Genomic DNA, 21,280 nt, shown 5'->3' on the forward strand with positions numbered 1-21,280 from the left:
AAAACCTCATCCAAAATGGTAGGAAGTCAAGTGAGGAGTTAACCTTTTCAAATAAATTGATAGTTTTATAGTTTTATACAGGATATTTTCCTACCAGCCTTGACTCTAAAGTGTAGCTGAACAAGCAAGGTATGTTTGAGATGTGAAATTAATATTGGATTGATTTTGCTTAATTTTAAAATATTTAGTTTGCATTTTTAAGAAAGAACACAGCCCTTGGAGATTTATTCATGTTTGTCTGAAAAACCAGGTATTGTCAAAGGTGGGGAATATACCTCAGGGTGATTCATTACAACGAAGTAGATAAATGCCAGTTATAAAATCAGCATGAACATTAAATACTATATCTTCTTTTTCTCACCAGTAAATCCTTTTTTCTTATAACTGACGGCATCTTTAAAAAAAAAATAACTAGAGTTCCATTAGTATTTTTCTCTTTAAAAACTCTTGAATAACTTTGGATTAATGTTATATGTTGGTTCATGACACAAAGTCAATAGCATATATATGCATCTGTTAACTAAAATAAAATGTACAAGCTGAAAGTTAACAGTCATACTCTATTTTGCAGACAAAACTGAGGACTTGAGCTCAGGACAAAGTCTCTCAGAAAGGACTGAGAAACAGCTCAGAAGAGGTCAGGGAGGAGCTAGGATAAATAGGAGTTTTTGCAACAAAGGCCAAATAGCAATCAAAAGATTAGTGCTAATTAAAGAAAATCAGATATTTCAAGGTAAGGAATTTAGCATTTTTCTATGTATGTAAATATGCAAGAGTTTGCACTCACTGAAATCACTCCTTTGATTTGCACCTCAGCTATCTGGGGCCAGTATCCATTTTTCTCCATCCTGAATCCCTCAAGGTGCACAGCTGGGGATGACTGAGGGCTTGGCAGTGGGCAGCCCATTTGTCTCCATCCAGAGCCAACTAAGGGTTCACTGTCCAGGGTGGCTAGAGTGGTTCGATGGCTGCAACATCCTTTGCTGAACTGGCAGGCAATATTTTTCACTCACACATCTAATAACACAACACCAAAATACATGAAGCAAATAGCAATAAAAAATGACAATTCAACAATAACAATCAGAAACCTCAATAACCCACTATCAGTACTGGACAGAACAGCTATACATAAGATCAACAAGAAATGGGAGACTTGAATAAAATTCTAAACCAACAGACATCCCTAGAACATTCAACACAACAACAACAGAATATCCATTCTTCTGAACTACACATGGAACATTCTCCAGGATAGACCATATGCTAGGCCACAAAGCAAATCTCAGTAATTTGAAAAGAATGAAACAATACAATGTATGTTCTCTGACCACAATGGAGTGAAACAGCAGAAAAAAATATTTTGGAAAATCACAAATATGTGGAAATAAAACAGTATACTCCTAAATAACAAACTTGTCAAAGAAGAAACCAAAGGGGAAATCAGAAAGCATGCTAAGAAGAAAACAGCAAAATATAGAGGGAAATTTATAACTACAAAGCTCTATATTAATAGATTACAAATCAATAACCTAGTCTTCCTCAAAACACTTAAAAAGAAGAGCAAACTAAACCTAAAGCAAGCAGAAAGAAGGAAATAATAAAATTAGAACAGAAACAAATAAAATAGAGACTAGAAAAATAATAGAGACTTCAATGAAACTAAAAGCTAGCTCTTTTTTTTTTTTGGTCTTTTCTAGGGCCACACCCACAGCATATGGAAGTGCCCAGATTAGGGGTCTAATTGGAGCTGTAGCCAGCCTACACCATAGCCACAGCAATGTGGGATCCAAGCCACATCTGTGACCTACACCACAGCTCACAGCAATGCTGGATCCTTAATCCATTGAGCAAGGCCAGGGATCGAACCCACAACCTCATGGTTCCTAGTCAGATTCGTTAACCACTGAGCCACGACAGGATCTCCAAAATCTAGCTCTTTGAAAAGATCAATAAAGTTGGAAAATGTCTAGCTACATAGATCTAAGAAAAAAAAATGAATACTCAAGTTACTAGAATCAGTAGTGGAAGAAAGGACATCATTGCTGACATTAGAGAAATAAAAAGATTTATAAAGGAATACTATAAGCAACTATATGCCAAAGCATTAGGTAGAGGAAGTGGACAAATTCCTGGAAAGTCACAAACTAACAACAAAACTGACTCAAGAAGAATACTCCGGAAAGTAAAAAATATTGTTGAAAGAAATTGAAGATGATCAAAATAAATGGAAAACATCCAATGTTCATAGATCAGAAGATTTAATTTTGTTAAGATGGCAAAATTCCCCAAAGAAATCTACAGATTCAATGCAACTGGAATCCCAGTTGATTTTTTTGTACAACTTGACAAGCTGATTCTAAAATTCATATGGAATTGCAAGGGCCTAGAATAGAGAATAACAAAGTAAAAAAACTCAACACTTTCTGAAAAAATTTACCTACAAAGCAATAATAATTGAGACAATGTGGGACTGGCATAAGGACAGACATATAAATCAGTGGAGATAACTGATGTAACTGAGATAAAACACAACTGAGATAACATGAAACTAAGAGTACTTATATGAAACCATGTAACCATACTCAACAGACTTCTGACAAAGGTGCCAGATAATTCAATGGATAAAGAATAGTCTTTTCGTGAAATGGTGCCAGAACAACTGAAGCCACATTCAAAAGAATGAAGTTGAACCCTTACCTCACACATTCACAAAAATTAACTCATTAGAGATCAAAAGCATAAATATAAGAGCTAATACTATAAAACTTTTACAAGAAAGCATGGGATAAGGCTTCATGACCTCGGATTTTGCAATGGATTTTTAGATTTGATATCAAAAAATGAGCTTAACAGATAAAATGGACTTGATCAAAAGTAAAAATCTGTGTGCTTCAAAGAACATCAAAAAGAAAGTAAAAATTCCATAGAATTGTAAATATATACCTGTGTATGAATGCAAATCAGATATCTGCTAAAGGACGCATATCTAGAATGCACTAAAAAAACAAAAAAACTTATAACTCAATAAAAACAACCTAATTTAAGCAAGAGGTCAAGGATTGGATAAGAAAACGGTCAAAATGCCCATCAATAGATGATCAACATCATTTTTTGTCAGAAAAGTATAAATCAACAGAGTTCTCATCGTGGCACAGCAGAAAGGAATCTGACTAGGAACCATGAGATTATGGGTTCAATCCCTGGCCTCGCTCAGTGGGTTACAGATCTGGCATTGCTGTGAGCCGTGGGAGTAGGTCTGTGGTTGTGGCATAGGCCAGCATCTGTAGCTCCAACTGGACCCCTAGCCTGGGAGCCCCTCCATATGCTGCAAGTTCAGTCCTAAAAAGCAAAAAAGAAAGAAGAAAAATGCCAATCAAAACCACAATGAGATACCATTTCATACCCATTAGAATGTCAAAAATCAAAACATTATATAATAACAGTGTCATTGAAGACATGAAGAAACTGGAATCCTTATACCTGGGTAGTAAGACTGCAAAATGTGCAACTATTTTGGAAAACCATCTAGAATTTCCTCAAACAATTAAACATAGAATAATTATATGGCCCAGCAGTTTTACTCCTAAGTATAAGCCCAATAAATACAAACATATATCCACAAAAAAAATTATACATTAGTGTTTACAGAAGCATTATTCATAACAGCTAAAAGGTTAGAAACAACCCCTATGTTCATCAGTGGACAAATGGATAAACAAAATGTGATAAATTCAGTCAATGGAATATTATTCATCTACAAAAAGGCATGAATACTGGTGTGTGCTACAACATTAATAAATCTATAAAACATGCTAAGTGAAAAAAAGCCTTCATAAAAGTCCACACATTATTTGATTTCATTCACACAAAAGTTCGGAATAGGAAATCTCATAGAAATAAAAAGTAAGTTAGTAGCTCTTAGGACAAGAAAGAAGGGTATGAGGAACAGGTAGGTGATAGCTGAAGGGTATGGGATGTCTTTTTGAGATGATGAAAATGTTCTAAAATGTACAGTGGTAATAGTCACATGTATCTATGAATATACTAAAAAAAAACCACTGAATTGTATACTTTAAATGGGTGAATTTTACGATATGTGAACTGTATTTCTAGAAAATTATTTTTTAAATTGATAAGACAGCAAAAAAATGTAGATAATATAGCAAATTGATAAAAATTGACACTATAGAAAAACAGTACTAAAGGAAGAATTAAACCATTTCACCAGCATAATGAGAGATTTTAACGTATCTCTTCCAACTATCTATAAACTGAACGGATAAAGAATCGGATTACTATAGAAAATTTCAACGACATAACTAAATAATATTGAATGAATGGACCCAAATATTAGAGTATACCTTTTTCTCAAGCACACATGGAATATTTATCAAATTAATGATGTCTAAGGCCATAAAGCAATTCTCCAAAGTTGAAAAAAATGTGACACGTAAAATCTTACTTTGCAACTAGAATACAATTTAGAAACTAAGAACAAAAAGAATTTTTAACTCCATGTATTTAGAAACTAACTCCTTAATCAAAGAGAAATTATAATGAACTTTAAAAAATATTTTTACACGTTTTTATTCATTTTTAAGAAATCTGAAGTATGATAAGGGTTAAAAAGACTATAACACTATAAATTTTCACAAATAGGTAGATTAAAGTTTTTCAGTTTCTCAAGGACTGTTGGGCTTATAAATATCAGTACCAAAACACAAGAATAAATTTCTAGCTGATGGGAAAGAGTAGTCAGCTACATACAACTACTGCTGGAAGACTCCAATATGAATAGTTCTATGGGTGAAACGCTAACATAGCCAGACTTTTTTAAAGCTAGTCCTATAGATACATAGTTCTCCATATCTATTTCCATGGGAGAAGTGGCAGAGAGTTCCTGATTTTTGCAGTCATTCTCCCAACAATTATTCCATTCAAAAAGATACTCAAATGTAAAAAGCCTGAATAAACAAGGCTTTATGAATAAAATTTTTTCCTACTATTTTCCTTCCCCACCTAAATAAATGTTTAAGTACACCTTTTTAAAAGGCCTCCCAGAAACATCAGAACTTCAACAAACAAAAACATATCCACATTTTTATTTCATGGGGCGCTAACTGACATGACAATTTCTTAAATGCTGTAGATATTTTATTAACCAACTTAAAATGTATTTTCCCTGGTAAAAATGGTATGCAACATACAGGAAAAGTTGTAGAGATCTAATACTTAAATACAGATACCACCAAGTTAAAATACTCTATTTTTTTAAAGTTATATAGATAAAACTTTCAAGTTATTTTAAGAAAAAGAGTGACTAAAATATGTCAATCATGTATCTCATAGATCAACTTCAGCTACCAAACTAACATTTCTGGAGTTTAAATTGTCTTTTGATATTCAGAGCAAAACTTAAAAAGCTAGATGCAGAGTTTCCACCGTGGTACAGTAGATTAAGAATCCAACTGCAGCAGCTTGGGTAGCGGTAAAGACACAGGTCCAATCCCTGGCCTGGCACAGTGGGTTAAAGGATCTGGCATTGTAAAACTGTGGCTTAGATTCAATCCCTGGCCCAGGAACTTCCTTATGCTACAGATGTGGCCATAAAAAAAAATAAAGAGCTAGATGCTAAAACTGTAGCCATGAAACATGGCAGGATTTTTGTTCTATTTATCAGAAATATGAAATATTATATGGAACAAAACTCTAAGAAGTTTCAACAATATTAAGGTACTATATTAAAATTCTCAGTAATGTTTCAAGATACATGATGAAAGCATTATTTATAGAATGTATTGGCTTTCTTAAATATCATACATGTTATGAACATATTTCACTTCTATTTATCCTCTATTTAATGAATGTAACTAACAATGATGATGATATAATACGTTACTATTAACTATTTTCTTTGTCCTAGGCTCTGTGTAACATGCTTTACATTTTTCATCACTAATCTTCATGGCAACATATCAAGGTATTAGTTATTATTTCATTTTAAAGTGATCGAATCTGAGACCACAAAAGTTTAATTACGTCATCTAACCAGTAAACATGCAGTCCCTTATCTGTAGTTCTCAAAAGTTCAGAATCTTTCTACCATTCCATGATTTCATTTGCATTTATTTGTTGATCAGTCAGTTACAAAACAAAATCCAAATAGGTATGTCTATACCCCCAAATGTGAAAAATACAATATACACTCGACAGTTTTTCAGGCTCCAGAATAAAACACAAGAATTCTGCTGATCCTGGGCAATAGATTCCTTGTCCTGCTTTTGGCTGTCTGTGCCTATTAGCAAATATCTATGTATTCCCTCAGGCTTCCTTTATGGAGCTGAGGCTGTTGGTTTATATTCAAATAGCTTCCAGTTCTCAGGAATTTGTGTGTTATTCTCAGTTTCAAATAACTTTAAAAGGTAAAATAGTGCAAGTATCATTTTAAATTTATGTTTTTCCAGCCTTTCATACCCTCTTCTAAAGCATCAGCTCTCAGATTTTAATGTACATAATAAAGTGTGCCATGGGACTTGTTATATATAATTGCCATATCTCAGGCCCTTCTCCAAGATTCTGGCTCCACGCGTCTGGAATGGGACTGGGGATTTCCAAATAATTCTTTTTTTGACAAATGGTTCTGATGCAGGTGACATGCAGATGACACTTTAGGAAAAACAAATGGATTTTATCTTTCTCCACGATAAACTGAATATGATTATAACCATATTTAAATAATAAGAGTGGGAATAAAATGAGTTCCAGGTTTAGATTAACATATAGTTATGTTCTACTTCTGTAGCCTTCTAGCTTTGACCTAGGTCAAATCTCTTAAACTCACTGAGCCCCACTGTTGAGAGGACTTAATAAGATAAAATGAAAAGGCCCTTAACCCAGTGCCCGTCACTTACCAAAGTCCTCAAGAAACATTTGCTCCCTGTCATTCATTCTCCCTTTTTAAAGCTCAGATCTTCATATTCCAAATCCTATTTTCTTTCTCGTCTACCATATAACTAAGAAAGAGCAAAATGCTGTCTGCTAGAAATGCCTGCTCAAAAACGCTGCCTGTCTTCTTAAACTCCAATGCATTAAACCAAGGCTACTACTCATTTCCTCAATGATTAATCTTCCACTAGTCACTAGCTGAATTTTCCACTGGCATCAGTTCATTTTGGCACTTTGAGACTTCTGTGGGCAAAAACACCAAATTTTGTTTGTAGAAAATAAAACGATATAAATTCAACACTTAAAACAATTTATAAGGTCCTATGTTCCAGGCAGCAGGAATTCACCTGAGCTTTGTCACAGAGACTTCTTTCTTTTCTGGTTCCTTTTGAATAGGGCTGTCAAATAGCTTCAGTTATCCTGGCCTGATGAGCTTTTACTCTGGCTTCAAATAGAAGTAAATTACCTTCTATTACTGGACTCACTTCAGGAGACATAAGCGCCTTGGGAGAGGCTAAAAGAGTATATTCTCTACACTGGGTTAAGAGTTGTGCTATTACAGAAGAGGACAGCAAAGAAATACAAAACATTGGGTAATATATACTTTAATTTTCATGTATCTAGAAACTTGATATAGGTCAGGTTGGTGAAATACAAAAAAAAAAAAATTCTCTCATTATTCACTTCTCACAGTTTATGGACTTCATCCTAAAGAGGCTCTTAATTTAAAACGATTTTCTAATGGAAAGCAAATGGTACTAAACTTTAAGAAAGAATAGAATGGTATAGTCATTAAAACATTATTGAAGGAATATGAAATACTTATTTGAAATGACTACTGGCATAGCCAGAAAGGATTTTTAACTTTTCAGTTAACTTTATAAATCTGATTCTTGTTTCCAAATTTAGATTTTCTCAGCACCAACAGAACATATAGGAACAGTAGTTATAGTTCTCTTACAAACAAAAAATAAATATTTGGAAACAATATAAGATACAATGAGATAAAATGATATTTACTAGTACTCTATTTTTGCTATTTTGTTTTCAGATAATAACCTACTCTCAGGAATCTAATTAAAACTTATTTCATCCAAAACGTCTAAAACTAAATCTTAACCCTGGATCTGCTGCTTCTAGGCTGGGTGCCATTGGTAACGTTACTCAACCTCTCTGACACTCCATTTTCTTATGTGTAATACAGAAACAACATTAATTTGCTCATAGGGTTTTTTAAGGATTATGAAGATTAAGTATCTATGATCAATGCTGTACTATAGTAGTCACTCAACAAATATGAATTTTTAACATGCTATAAATATTTTAAAATAAGTAATAATGAATACCAATTACAACTACAAAAGAAGATAAGCAGACGACTTTCATACAATGACTAGTTGTTTGAGGACTAGAACCATAAAAACTGAGTTGCCACAGGAAACTCGGAAAGTTAAAATGCATGTATTTCTTTGGAATAAAGCATCTGAGCTTTTGCTGTTTTAAGGTTGAGATCATCACATTCTTTGGTTTTAGTGAATTTATTAGTATCTGTTACCAGAACCACTGTGTCTAAAATGTCCCCCTAAGGGTTTAATCTGTGGAAGGATGTAATATACCTACCAATTCATTAATGTGGAGGTCTTCAGATATGGAATATAGCCTACTGTAGAGTGATACCTAAGTTCTGAAAGCACATTTCTGTAAGAAGAATTTATTATAATAAATTAAGGATACCATTTTCAAAATTTTAATTGTGTATAGGCAAAATTACTTAAAATCCTCAAATATTCAATATCATGAAGTTTAACTGCAACTGGAAAACTATGCATTGGAAAGTGTATGTGGATGGAAATATTTATGAGTTAGCACCAAGAGCTAGCACAGTACATTTGCCATAGAATAATTTTACCTGTTACCTTTCTAGAAGCTGGATTTTATCGGGTATCTTTATGGGACAGTTGAACAAGTCTATACCAACTATTACCAACTCTACATGCTAGATTTTTGTTTTTATTTCAATTCCAGATATGCTTGAGAAAGTTTTAGTAAACTTTTTATAAGAAAATCATCAAATGAAACTCATTACGAATATTTTCCATATAAAACAACATGATATTTCACAGGGTCTACTGTTTCATATATCATCAATTTTGCACCAGATTTTGGCAAAGAAAAAGACCCTGCCTCAAGAATTTTCATTTTTTGAACCACAAACAAACAATAATCCAAAAGTAATCAAAGACCAAACCAAAGAAGAAGGCATGAAACAATAAAAATCAGAACCATGACTTGCATGCTAAATAGAAAAAGAAACCATGTAGTAAGTTTACTGCTCATTTTGATTATAATCAAAGTTTGTCAAAACAGAAGAGTCTTGCTCACAAAAGATTCAAAATTTCTAAGTTTACTCTGCATTTTGGAAATATTACTAATGCTATATGTCTACCTCTGAATGCAGACCTCAAAAATACTAAATTTTAGAACTATAGCTTATGGAAATATCATGGGTCTACCAAATCTATATACACAAAGAAATTCATTCAATATTATTAAAATAGAAAAATATTTAAAATCTGTATTTGTCCAAAGTAAAGAGCTAATCAATGACATATATTCACAGAACATTATTCTGCAGCCACTGAAAAATGATGTTGTAAGAAAATATAATGACATGTGGAAATGGCATTTGATCTTAAGTGAAAAAATAAAGTGATTTTATTTTTGTTTAAAAATTGTGCTTATACACCGAAAAAAATGGTTTTTAGTCCTAATCACCTGTTTTTCTCAATGTGACATAAACTTATAGTTTGCTTTGAAATTAAATGTATTTTCTAAAATTTCTATCAATGTGTATATAATCTTTGTGAAAAGAAAGTATTTGTTATAATACTTAAAAACGAAAGCTATATAAGAGTTCCCAGTGTGGCACAGTGGGTTCATGATCTAGTTTGTCTCTGTGGCAGTGCTGGTTTGATCCCTGGCCAGGTGCAATGAGTTAAGGATCCAGCATTGCTGCAGTTGTGGCACAGGTCACAGCTGTGGCTCAGATTTTATCTCTGGCCTGGGAACTTCCACATGCCATAGGTGCAGCCAAAAGGGGGAAAAACGCTATATAAATAGTAGCAACTATCTTTTTACAAATCAATAGACTATTTCTCCATTGATATTTTTGCTTCCAAACTCACATCAGAATGTTCAGGTGTGTCCAACTGGGACAAATCACCACAAAAGCCAAGTCATGAATCAAAGAGAAAACATGAACAAAGGCCAAAAGTAAGTTAGGAATTAGAGAACCAGAGCAAAGTTGGAATCCAGGGAACCTAAGGATGCTACATAGATCATCCCAGTGATCAAAGGGCCAGAAGCTGAAACTCAAGAGGTGGAAGGCAATTGTTTCCTGTCCAGCTCCATCCTCCATGTTAAAAGGTTTCTCTCCCTCTGAAATTTTAATAAAGTTCTAGGTGAGCCCTAATTTTCCTAAAATTACATCAGGAAAGGTAACTTTAAAATAAATAAATGGAATTTTAGAGGAAACAAATGGCCTAAATTTAAATACTAAACTCCAAAGCAAAACTTCAGTCTAATTCAAGATTGGTTTTGGTGTGCAAACTATGACAAGAAATGAGGTTATACATTGCTTTGGGACTGTACCTGCTAATGTGCCCCCAAATTATAAAACTCTTCCAATATTACTAACAGCTATAATGGAAGATAATGATTTAAAATAAATTAAGTAATTTTCTCCAGATTAAAATAATGTCAATTCAATTCAATTTTCTTCATAGGCTGACAAAGTAGTTTTGTTTCTTTAATTCATCTCTGAACTTCTCCAATTTTTCTGAAAATAAGATATCCAAAATTAAAGCTAGAACTAGTGCAGCAAATATCACAAAGATTCCATTCCTAGCACTTTTAATGATAATTAATCTCAGATTATGAATAGGCAACAGCATTTAGAACAACCTATGTTTAGTTATAAAGATAAAACAAAACATTTAAATCAGATGATAATTTCAACTAACGATTGTTATTAAGTTGGTAATAGTAACATATTTATATTTCATTACACCTGTGATAAAAATATGACCCCAGGGCTAGCTCTTCAAGCAGAAGTTTTCCAGCTGGCTTCCCAGATATTCCCAACTTTCCATAGAGTCCCGTCATATGCCGCTGGCAATGCCAAAGCCCACGGGTCAGAGCTTCTTCTTCAAGCATTTGACTCCTGGTTCTAAGATTGTTATTTCCTTAAACTTCTTATGGGACCTTATTCACAGCTCATTTAAATAGAGCTACCCCGGACAGCTACTTAAAGTGCAGAAGCCATTTTTCTCTCTCTCTCTGTGGAGATCTCAGAGTACAATACATTTCACCCAGGCTGTCTACTCAATGTACCTTAGTAGAGGTTAACATATAAATACAGGATTTACAACCATCTCCAAATCTACTTGTAGGTTCACTCAATGTGATATTTGAGCATTTGTGCTTGACCACACACCTACTGAGCTAACCTGACTGATTTCATACAGTCCACTATGTGGCAGAGGTGTTTACAAGAAACTGAAGATGAAGAATACCCAAGTCTCACTAAATAGTTCAGCAAGCATGAAATGAAAGAGAACCTAATTAGAGGAATATATGGTGTTTATAAGTTATGGTACTTATAAGTTACATAATACATGTGTATGAAACTGTAAACAGCACCACACACACACAGATTCGAAATTTAAACAAATTCAGATATAAAAAGTCCACCATGCCTCTTTGTCCAACATCTGAGTTAGGCAGAAGTCCTAGCATTTGCTCTCCCAGGTTTGGTATGTCGCTCAAGGATGACAAAGTCAGCCAAGAAAGACAAAGACCCCATGAACAAATCTGGGGGCAAGGCCAAAAAGAAGTGGTCCAAAGGCAAAGTTTGGGATAAGCTCAATAACCTAGTCTTGACTGACAAAGTGACATATGACAAACTCTGTAAACAAGTTCCCAACTATAAGCTTATAACCCCAGCTGTCATCTCTCAGAGACTGAAGATACGTGGTTCCCTGGCCAGGGCTGCCCCTCAGGAGCTCCTGAGCAAAGGACTTATTAAACTGGTTTCAAAGCACAGAGTTCAAGTTATTTATACTAGAAACACCAAGAGTGGAGATGCCCCAGCTGCTGGTGAATTCATGAAAAGGTCCCACCAACTGAACATTTTGAAAAATAAATCTTTATTAAATCAAAAAAGTCCATCACAAATAGCAACAGCTACGTGGTTCAGCTAATACCACTTATTTTTAATAATTATTTAAATAAAATTTGCCTCTTTATTTTAATTCTTCAAAAAAAGCTGACATTAAGAAGCTAAATAAGCACTGCGTAAAGCCCCAGTTAGGCACTGATGCTGACTACAGTATTGATCAAAATATTAAATATAGGAATGTTAGAAAGATTATTAGCTAGGAAGAGGTTGAAGAGGGGGATAGAATTAAAAAATATTTATGGCTTCAATGATACTGGCCTAAGGCACCATGGAACCTTTTCTTTATTACTTTTTCATTACACAACCTGTTTTTGAAATTCCTAATTCTGTCTGACCTGCCATTATGGAGAAATAATAGAAAATATTTCCAGAGTTGGTTGTTTCTTCTTTCATGGAGGTAAGATGAAAACCCTGTTTAAAAAGATGGATGAAATGATGGTGGGGAGAAACAAGGTTACATACAATAGAATAATGGCTACTCAGAGGACACAGGAGGATAAAAAAATAGGAATTTAGGTTTCAATATTCAAAAGAAAGTCTGGAGTAGTCCAGGGAAAGTAAATAGTCACAGAGATATGGGCAAGACTGAACCCTGAAGACCTATATCCAGAGAGATACGAGGAATCAATTCTTTCCTTGGTACACAAAGTAGACTTTTGAGGTTTCTTGCAACATGAATAGTAATAGGTGTGTATCAAAATATTGTCACTGGCAATTAGAAAACACGTTGGATTCTGGAACTTTCAAATGGAAAAAAATTGTTTTGTTTTGTTTGTCTTTTCTAGGGCCATACCCACGGCATATGGAGGTTTCCAGGTTAGGGGTCTAGTCAGAGCTGTTGCTGCCAGCCTACGCCAGAATCACAGCAACGCGGGATCCAAGCCACGTCTGCTACCTACCCCACAGCTCACAGCAACACTGGATCCCTAACCCACTGAGCAAGGCCAGGGATCGAACTCACAACCTCATGGTTCCTAGTCAGACTCGCTAACCACTGAGCCACAATGGGAACTCTGAAAAAAATTGCTTTAAATTGCAGCTTAGAATAAACAAATGCTAGGAATGACTAATGATGTCTATATAATGTTTAATTATATACTCACTATAATTAAGAGACTTTGTAAGCCTTATTAGAATTCTACTACTTGAAGCCACAGATTATAGTGTAAACTCAAGGAGAAATTATTTTCCTTTGTAAAAGTTGTTTCAATCCTCTACACATCATTTTTGCCAATTTGTCTAGTAGTGATTACTGTCATTTTACCTGGCTTAATTCACACAAGCTAACAACAAAATGGTCCTATTATACAACCTACAATCCAATGGGAATTTTTTTCTTAATTTTTTAAAGTCCTGCAAAGGCATAAAAATTAAATTTATTCATCAAAGTGTATAAAAATTATTTTTATTGAAAAGCATAAAATCACATGAAATAAAGGCTAAGAAAAAATGAGATAATCAGTTAATCTTACCTCTGAAGTCAAATAATTGGTGCATGACCAAATGAAAGTGTTTGAGAGCATTAGATGCAAGACCCAATTTAAATGCAATGCCTTTATATTTTATCAGGAAAAAAAATCAAGATTTTTGAGTACTCACAAGAGTATAGTATGTTTAAGATGCTCCACTTATTTATTCCTTAAAATTATAATTTTGTATTAATGAATTTGATAGCACATTCATATAACTGGTTTCTTACTAGAAAGATAAAACTAGAAATAAATAAAACTCCTACCTTCCCCAGCTCAGAAATGAAGAGGCAGCTCTCCAGGGTTACTTGTTTTCAATCCTGACAGGAAGGAAGCTTTCAGGGAATCCATTTCCTGTAGCTACTATCAGCAGTCTCCACAGCCATCTCCTTGCTTTCAGATGCCCTAAAAAGTCGAAGATATGCTTTCTCATTATTTTAAAAATACAAAAATAAAATACATGGATTCAGAAGGGAGTATGGTGGCCATAAATACATATTTGCTTTTGCTTAAGTCTTAATTGCAAGGCACATTTTATCTTTTGTTCTGACATAATTTCAAACTTACAGAAATGTTATAAGAATTATACATCTCGTATCTTGTACCCTTCATTTGGATTCAGTAATTGTTAATTTTTGGCCACATTTGCATCCTCTCTTACTCTTTATTTATATGTATGTATATGTACACCTAAAAAAAATTTCCAGAAACATTTGAGAGAAAATTTAGATATTGTACTTCATTATCTCTTTAATACTTCAGTATATATCTCTTTAGAAAAGGACACTATATAGCTCCAACACAATTAACAAACTTAGAAAATTAATCATGATGCTATTATTTAATTCACAGACCATATTCAAATTTTACCAATTATTGAGCCACATCAATTCTTACTTTAAAAGTATTTTTGGAGTTCGCATCATGGCGCAGGGGAAACAAATCCAACTAGGAACCATGAGGTTGTGGGTTCAACCCCTGGCCTTGTTCAGTGGGTTAAGGATCCAGCATTGCCATGAGCTGTGGTGTAGATCACAGATGCGGCTCGGATCTGCTGTTGCTGTGGCTGTGGTGTAGGCTGGCAGCTGCAGCTCTGATTAGACCCCTAGCTTGGGAACCTCCATATGCTGTGAGTACAGCCCTAAAAAAGACAAAAACCAAAAGACAAAAAAAGAAAAAAAGATTCTTAACAAATACATTGAACGTGACATCTTCTTTAAAAGACAATGGGTGGGGGGAAAGGGGGGAGTTCCCATCACAGCTCAGTGGAAACAAATCTGACTAGTATTCATGAGGATGCGGGTTTGATCCCTGGCCTTGCTCAGAGGGTTAAGGATCCAGCATTGCCATGAACTGTGGTGTAGGTCACACATGTGGCTCGGATCTGGCATTGCTGTGGCTGTGGCATAGGCCGGCAGCTAGAGCTCTGATTCGACCCTTAGTGTGGCCCTAAAATGACCATAAATAAATAAAAGACAATGGGCAGGAATGCAAGGATTCTTCAAATAGGCAAGCAAATGTGATTCACCATACCAACAAACTGAAGAATAAAAATGACATGATCATCTCAGTAGATGCAGAAAAAGTGTTTGACAAAATTCAACACTCATTTTTGATAAAAACTCTCCAAAAAGTGAGCAGAGAGGGAATCTACACCTCAACATAATAAAGGCCATATATGACAAATCCACAGCTAGCATCAGTCTCAATGGTGAAAAGTTGAAAGCATTCCTGTTAAGATCAGAAACAAGACAAGGACGTCCACTCTCACCACTTTAATTCAACATAGTTTTGGAAATCTTAGCCATGACAACCAGAGAAGAAAATTAAATAAAAGGAATCCAAATTGGAAAAGAAGTATAAGTGTCACTGTTTGCAGATGACATGATACTATACATAGAAAGTCCTAAAGATACTACCAGAAAACTGCTAGAGCTCATCAACGAATTTGGTAAAGTTGCAAGATACAAAATTAATACACAGAAATCTCTTACATTCATATATACCAACAATAAAAGATCAGTAAGAGAAAGTAAAGAAACAATCCCATTTACCATTGCATCAAAAAGAATAAAATACCTAGGAATAAACCTATCCCAAGAGGCAAAAGACCTAAACTCTGAAAACTATAAGACACTGATGAAGGAAGTAGAAGATGACACAAGGACATGGAAATATACATCATGTGCTCTTGGAATGGAAGAATCAACATGGTCAAAATGACTATAATACCCAAAGCAATCTATAGATTCATAACAATCCCTATCAAACCACCAATGACATTTTTCACAAAACTAGAATAAAAAAATGTTACAATTTGTATGGAAACATGAAAACCCCAAATAGCCAAAGCAACCCCAAGAAAGAAAAACAGAACTGAAGAAATCAGGCTACCTAACTTCAGACTTTACTACAAAGCTATAATCATCAAAACAGTATGGTACTGGCACAAAAGCAGAAATACTGATCAGTGGAACAGCATAGAAAGCCCAAAAATAGACCCATGCACCTATGGGCAATTAATCTACAACAGGAAGGCAAGAATATGCAATGGAGAAAAGACAGCCTGTTAAAACTAGACAGCTATATGTGAAAGACTGGAATTGAATATTCTCTAATTCTATATGCAAAAATAAATTCAAAATGGATTAAAAACCAAAACATAAGACCTGACACTATAAAACTCTTAGTGGAAAACATCAGCCGAAACTTTGACATAAAGAGCAGCAATGGGCCCATCTCCTAGAGTAATGAAGGTAAAAACAAAAATCAACACATGGGACTTAAGATTAAAAGTTTCTGCACAGCCAAGGAAACCATAAACATAATGAAAAGACAACCCACAGAAAGGGAAGAAATCTTTGCAAACGAAGTGACTGACCAGGGATTAATCTCCAAAATATACAAATAGCTCATGCAGCTTAATATCAAAAAAACAAACAACACAATCAAAAAATGGGAAGAAGATCTAAATAGACATTTCTCCAAAGAAGACAGACAATGGCCAAAGAGCACATGAAAAGATGCTCAACAATGTCAATTATTAGAGAAATGCAATCAAAACTACAATGAGATATCACTCCACACCAGTAAGAATGGCCATCATCAAAAAGTCTACAAACAATAAATGCTGGAGAGGGAGTGGAGGAAAAAGAACCCCCTATAATGTTGGTGGGAATGTAAGCTGGGACAACCTCTATGGAGAACAGTATGGATGTTCCTTAAAAAATTACATATAGAACTACCATATGACCCAGCAATCCTACTCTTGGGCATATATCCAGAGGAAACCATAATTCGAAATGATGCATGCACCCCAGCATTCACTGCAGCACTATTTACAACATTCAAGACATGGAAGTAACCTAAATGTCCATCAACAGAAGATGTGATAAAGAAGATGTGATTGATATATATATATATATGTATGTTTTATAAATATGTATATATGTGTGAGATATATATATGCATGGAATGGAATATTAGCCATTGAAAAGCATAAAACAATGTCATTTACAGTGACATGTATGGACCTAAAGATTATCATACTAAGTGAATTAAGTAAGACAATGATCATATGAGATTGCTAATATGTGAAACCTAATAGAAAAGATACAATAAAACTTACACAACAGAAACAGACTCAAAAGATTTTGAAACCATATTTATCAAAGGGGAAACTGGGGAGAGGAATAAATTAGGGGATTGGGATTGATAAATATACATTACTATATATACAAAATAAACAGGTAACAAGAACCTACCATATAGCAAAGGGAAATTTACTCAATACTGCATAATAACCTATATGGGAAAATAATCTCAAAAGGAATGGATATATGTATATGTATAACTGTTTTACTTTAGCATATGCCCGAAATTAACACAAGCTTGTAAGTCAACTAAATTCCGGTAAAAAAAAAATTTTAACACAATGGGCAACCAGAAGTTGTCCAAATGTTGTAGATATCAGCATAGATTTAAAACTATGAACAAACACAATATAATGTCCTTTGCTGTCTACACAGAAAAAAGAAAAATCTTAAACTATGGTAACACAGCCTAGCTACCTACTAGAAATAGGTAACTGGAGGAATATTCAAATAACACAATTTATATTTAATGAACTCTCTTTATATGAAAATCATGGAAGAAGTAGAAAGGTCCTTGTTTTTCTTTTGGAGCCTCACTGAATGAATTAAAATATATTTGCAAGTCTGTAGGATTCTGATTGCACAGATTCATAAAGTTAATTCACCTTTTGCCATTTTCTTTTTTCTTTTTTTTTCTTTGTATGGCTGCACCATGGCACATGGAGGTTCCTAGGCTAGGAGTCCACTTGGAGATGCAGCTTCCGGCCTACACTACAGCCACAGCAACATGGGATCCAAGCCACACCTGTGACCTATATCACAGCTTGTGGCAATCCTGGATCCTTAACCCAATGAGCAAGATCAGCAATCAAACCTGCATTCTCACAGACACTATGTCAGGTTCTTAACCTGCTGATGCACAAAGGGAATTCCTATCGCCATTTTCAAAGTTTGATAATGTCAAGATATTCCAGTAGGGTAGTAAAGGCTAAAGAACACGTTTGTTTTTGTTTTTGTTTTTGTTTTCTCAAAATTTGAGAACAGTACTTGGGGGAAAAAAGACACCTTCTAGCTGAAGCATTCTTAGGAGTAAAGTAAAACCTAGCCTTCCTACCATGACAGTTTACAATGAAATCACCAAAATGGGAGAAATAGGATTAACAATCAATCAATAAGGGAACTGCTAGGAACAATCTATTTAAAAAAAAAATTCTTTGTATGGCTGTCCAGACTGCTCAGGAAACCTTGGAAGATGTCCCAAAAGATAAATGTACTAATGTCAAGGCTGATTCCAGGACAACTGCACAAAATGCAGTCATCATGGCCACTTCTCTAATCAAAGACTGTGGGGGGACCGGAAATTCCTACAGCTTTCAGTAAAAGACAGTCAGTATTTGACTTTGTAAATGCATTAAGTACCATAACGGCCAAACACTCTTATTAGAGTTAGAACATTCTAGTCAAACAAAAATAACACTAAAGTTAACTTAATATACAATAGTACTGAGAGGGGCATAGGCTTGTAAGGACCAAAAATGAATGGAAATCTCAGTTCTCTCATTTATCTTGATAAAATCTTTCATTTCTAGTTAAAATTTTCAGAATTTCAGGTACCACAACAGCAAATTTCTTCCTATCTGCAAGAGACTTTCTTAAATGTTAGTAAAAAAAGAATAACTGGATTTTTATCTACTAAATATACCACAATTATACTGTACAATACGTGTACTGTATAGCTTAATATGCCCTATGTATAATAAGCTCTCAAATATTTCCAAGAAAAAATAAAGAACCTATGCTCAGTGAGTATTTATATCTATTGAAGGAATTTTCAGTGTAACTGCTACTATACTTTAGAATTACATATATAGATGTATATATTATACATGTATATAAGCCTAAATACATATATATATACTCACTTATCTACCAATTCAAAATATAAAAGATTCTTTTAAAGCTCTGTCATGAGCTCACTTAATGAAGATACCATGTATTTCAGCCAGTTGTTTTTAATTTTTTAAAAAGGCTTATCTATTTCTGACTCAATTTTTAAAGTTACTTCAGGAGTTCCCTAGTGGCCTACCAGTTAAGGATTCAGCATTGTCACTGCTGTGGCTCAGGTTCAATTCCAACTTCCGTGTGCTACGGGCATGGTCAAAAAATTACATAAATAAATAAATACTTGGATTTAGTTTAGGTTTATTTTTTTCTTTTTTTTTAAGTTTTATTGAAGTACAGTTGATTTAGAATTTTGTGATAATTTCCACTGTACAAAAAAGTGATTCAGTTATACATACACACATACCCATTCTTTTTCAGATTCTTTTCCCATATAAATTATCAAGAATACTGAGTTCCCTGTGTTATACAACAGGTCCCCACTGACCATCCATTCTATACACAATAGTGTACACATGCCAATCTTATTGCTTTCTTTTAGAAACTACGTTTTTTCCTTTTTAAGGGTCTACCTGAAGCATGTGGAAGTTCCCAGGCTAGCGGTCGCATGAGAGCTGCAGCTGCCAGCCACAGCCAAAGCAACACAGGATCGAAGCCACATCTGTGGCCTATGCCACAGCTTGCAATAATGCAGGATCCTTAACCCACTGAGCAAGGTCAAGGATCGAACCCCCACCCTCAGGGACACTGTGTCAGATTCTTAGCCACTGAGCCACAATGGGAACTCCAAAAGACTGCTTTTAAAAACTACTACTTGGGAAGTTCCCATTGTAGCACAGTGTGTTAAGGACCTGATGTTGCCTCTGTGAGGATGTGGGTTTAGGTTTGCTCTCTGGCCTCACTCAATGGGTTAAGGTAAATTACAGATAAATATAAAAATTTAAAGGAGCTTAGCACATAATTCCACTATAATGTTCATCTTACAGAAACAAGAATTTTAAATAAAGATCAAAAAATATACAAAGCAAATTAAATGTGATACCCCATACTTTTCACATGAATGTGAAAGTAAATTTAAACAGCGCACATAAATTTTAATGCTTAGTTCATTCTCAGCTTCATTTTTAAGGATAATTAGGTTGTAATTTGAAAAATTCCTCTTTTAAAATATATTGTCTGCTAATGCTATTACCAAAAACTCTAGACTAAAATATTCCTGGAGCCATACCACCTCCTGACAACCCATCCTATACCTTCTCTGCCTAAATCATTCAACTAATTCACATCTTTAAACTGTAATCCCCAAGTCAAAGTTTGAAAAAGAGTAACCAAATAGGAAAAAAAAATTCAAAGCTTATTAGAATAGGAAATGTGAAAACATAGTAACAGATGCTAGACACAAAGGGGTTTTGTTTTGTTTTTTTATCCAGAGTAGAAAATCAATAAAGACTCAAAAGAAGAGTCAGAAACACACACGATTTTCTGTGCTGTTTTTAAAAGCTTTACTGCATCTTCATCTCCAAGGAAGGGAGATGCTTCCTTTAACATTTATTTGGTGGCTATTTACTTGTAGCAAATCATAAGAGATGAATCTAAGAGAATGTGGCACTATTATTCTGCTCCAAGTAAATAGCTCACACATGGGCTCAATGATTAACACTCTGAGAGTCAATCTCTACTAGATTCGAAGCCTTCTGATGTTTGTAAACTCATGGTTACAAGATGCCTTTCTTAGTTCTGATCATCACACTAGTGTTCTCTAGCCAGCCCCATCCCCAGCTTTTATTAACTAGAAATACATCACGTGCTTAGCTTCAAAAGAAGTTAGATAACTGCATATTTACAATGCTGTCAATTCCCAAAGGAGGGTCAGAATTCTAAACTTTGAAATTACCTAACTGGTTGTAAATGGGTCTACAAATTTCACTTTTACATACAAAAGTTTGTGAGTACATAGAAGGAAACATGAAGGGGTCCGCCTGGGGGGTGTAGATTATGTGGTGTGTTAAATCTGTGAAAATTTCACCAAGTATATACACTTACGATTTGTACAAACAATATAATGTGTCAATGTCAATTAAAAGTGGTTTGTTTGGGTTTTTTTGGTTTTTTTTTTTAGTTTGAGAGGG

General features: G+C 34.4%; 1 long non-coding RNA gene across 2 annotated transcripts in view; it reads right to left on the minus strand.

The window, feature by feature from the left end:
* LOC146400034 (uncharacterized) overlaps positions 1 to 21,280 on the minus strand; it is a 198,412-nt gene that overhangs the window by 151,823 nt on the left and 25,309 nt on the right. For both annotated transcript variants that reach the window (XR_014816815.1, XR_014816816.1), the window contains one exon: positions 13,923 to 14,061. This is a non-coding gene — a long non-coding RNA (uncharacterized LOC146400034). The remainder of the gene's footprint in view (positions 1 to 13,922; positions 14,062 to 21,280) is intronic.

This window comes from Sus scrofa, chromosome 9 (genome assembly GCF_054392235.1).
Source record: "Sus scrofa isolate SSC_HxYL_T2T_F1_AM1 chromosome 9, Sscrofa_HxYL_maternal_Yorkshire_Landrace_v2.0, whole genome shotgun sequence".
NCBI classification, from domain to species: domain Eukaryota; kingdom Metazoa; phylum Chordata; class Mammalia; order Artiodactyla; family Suidae; genus Sus; species Sus scrofa.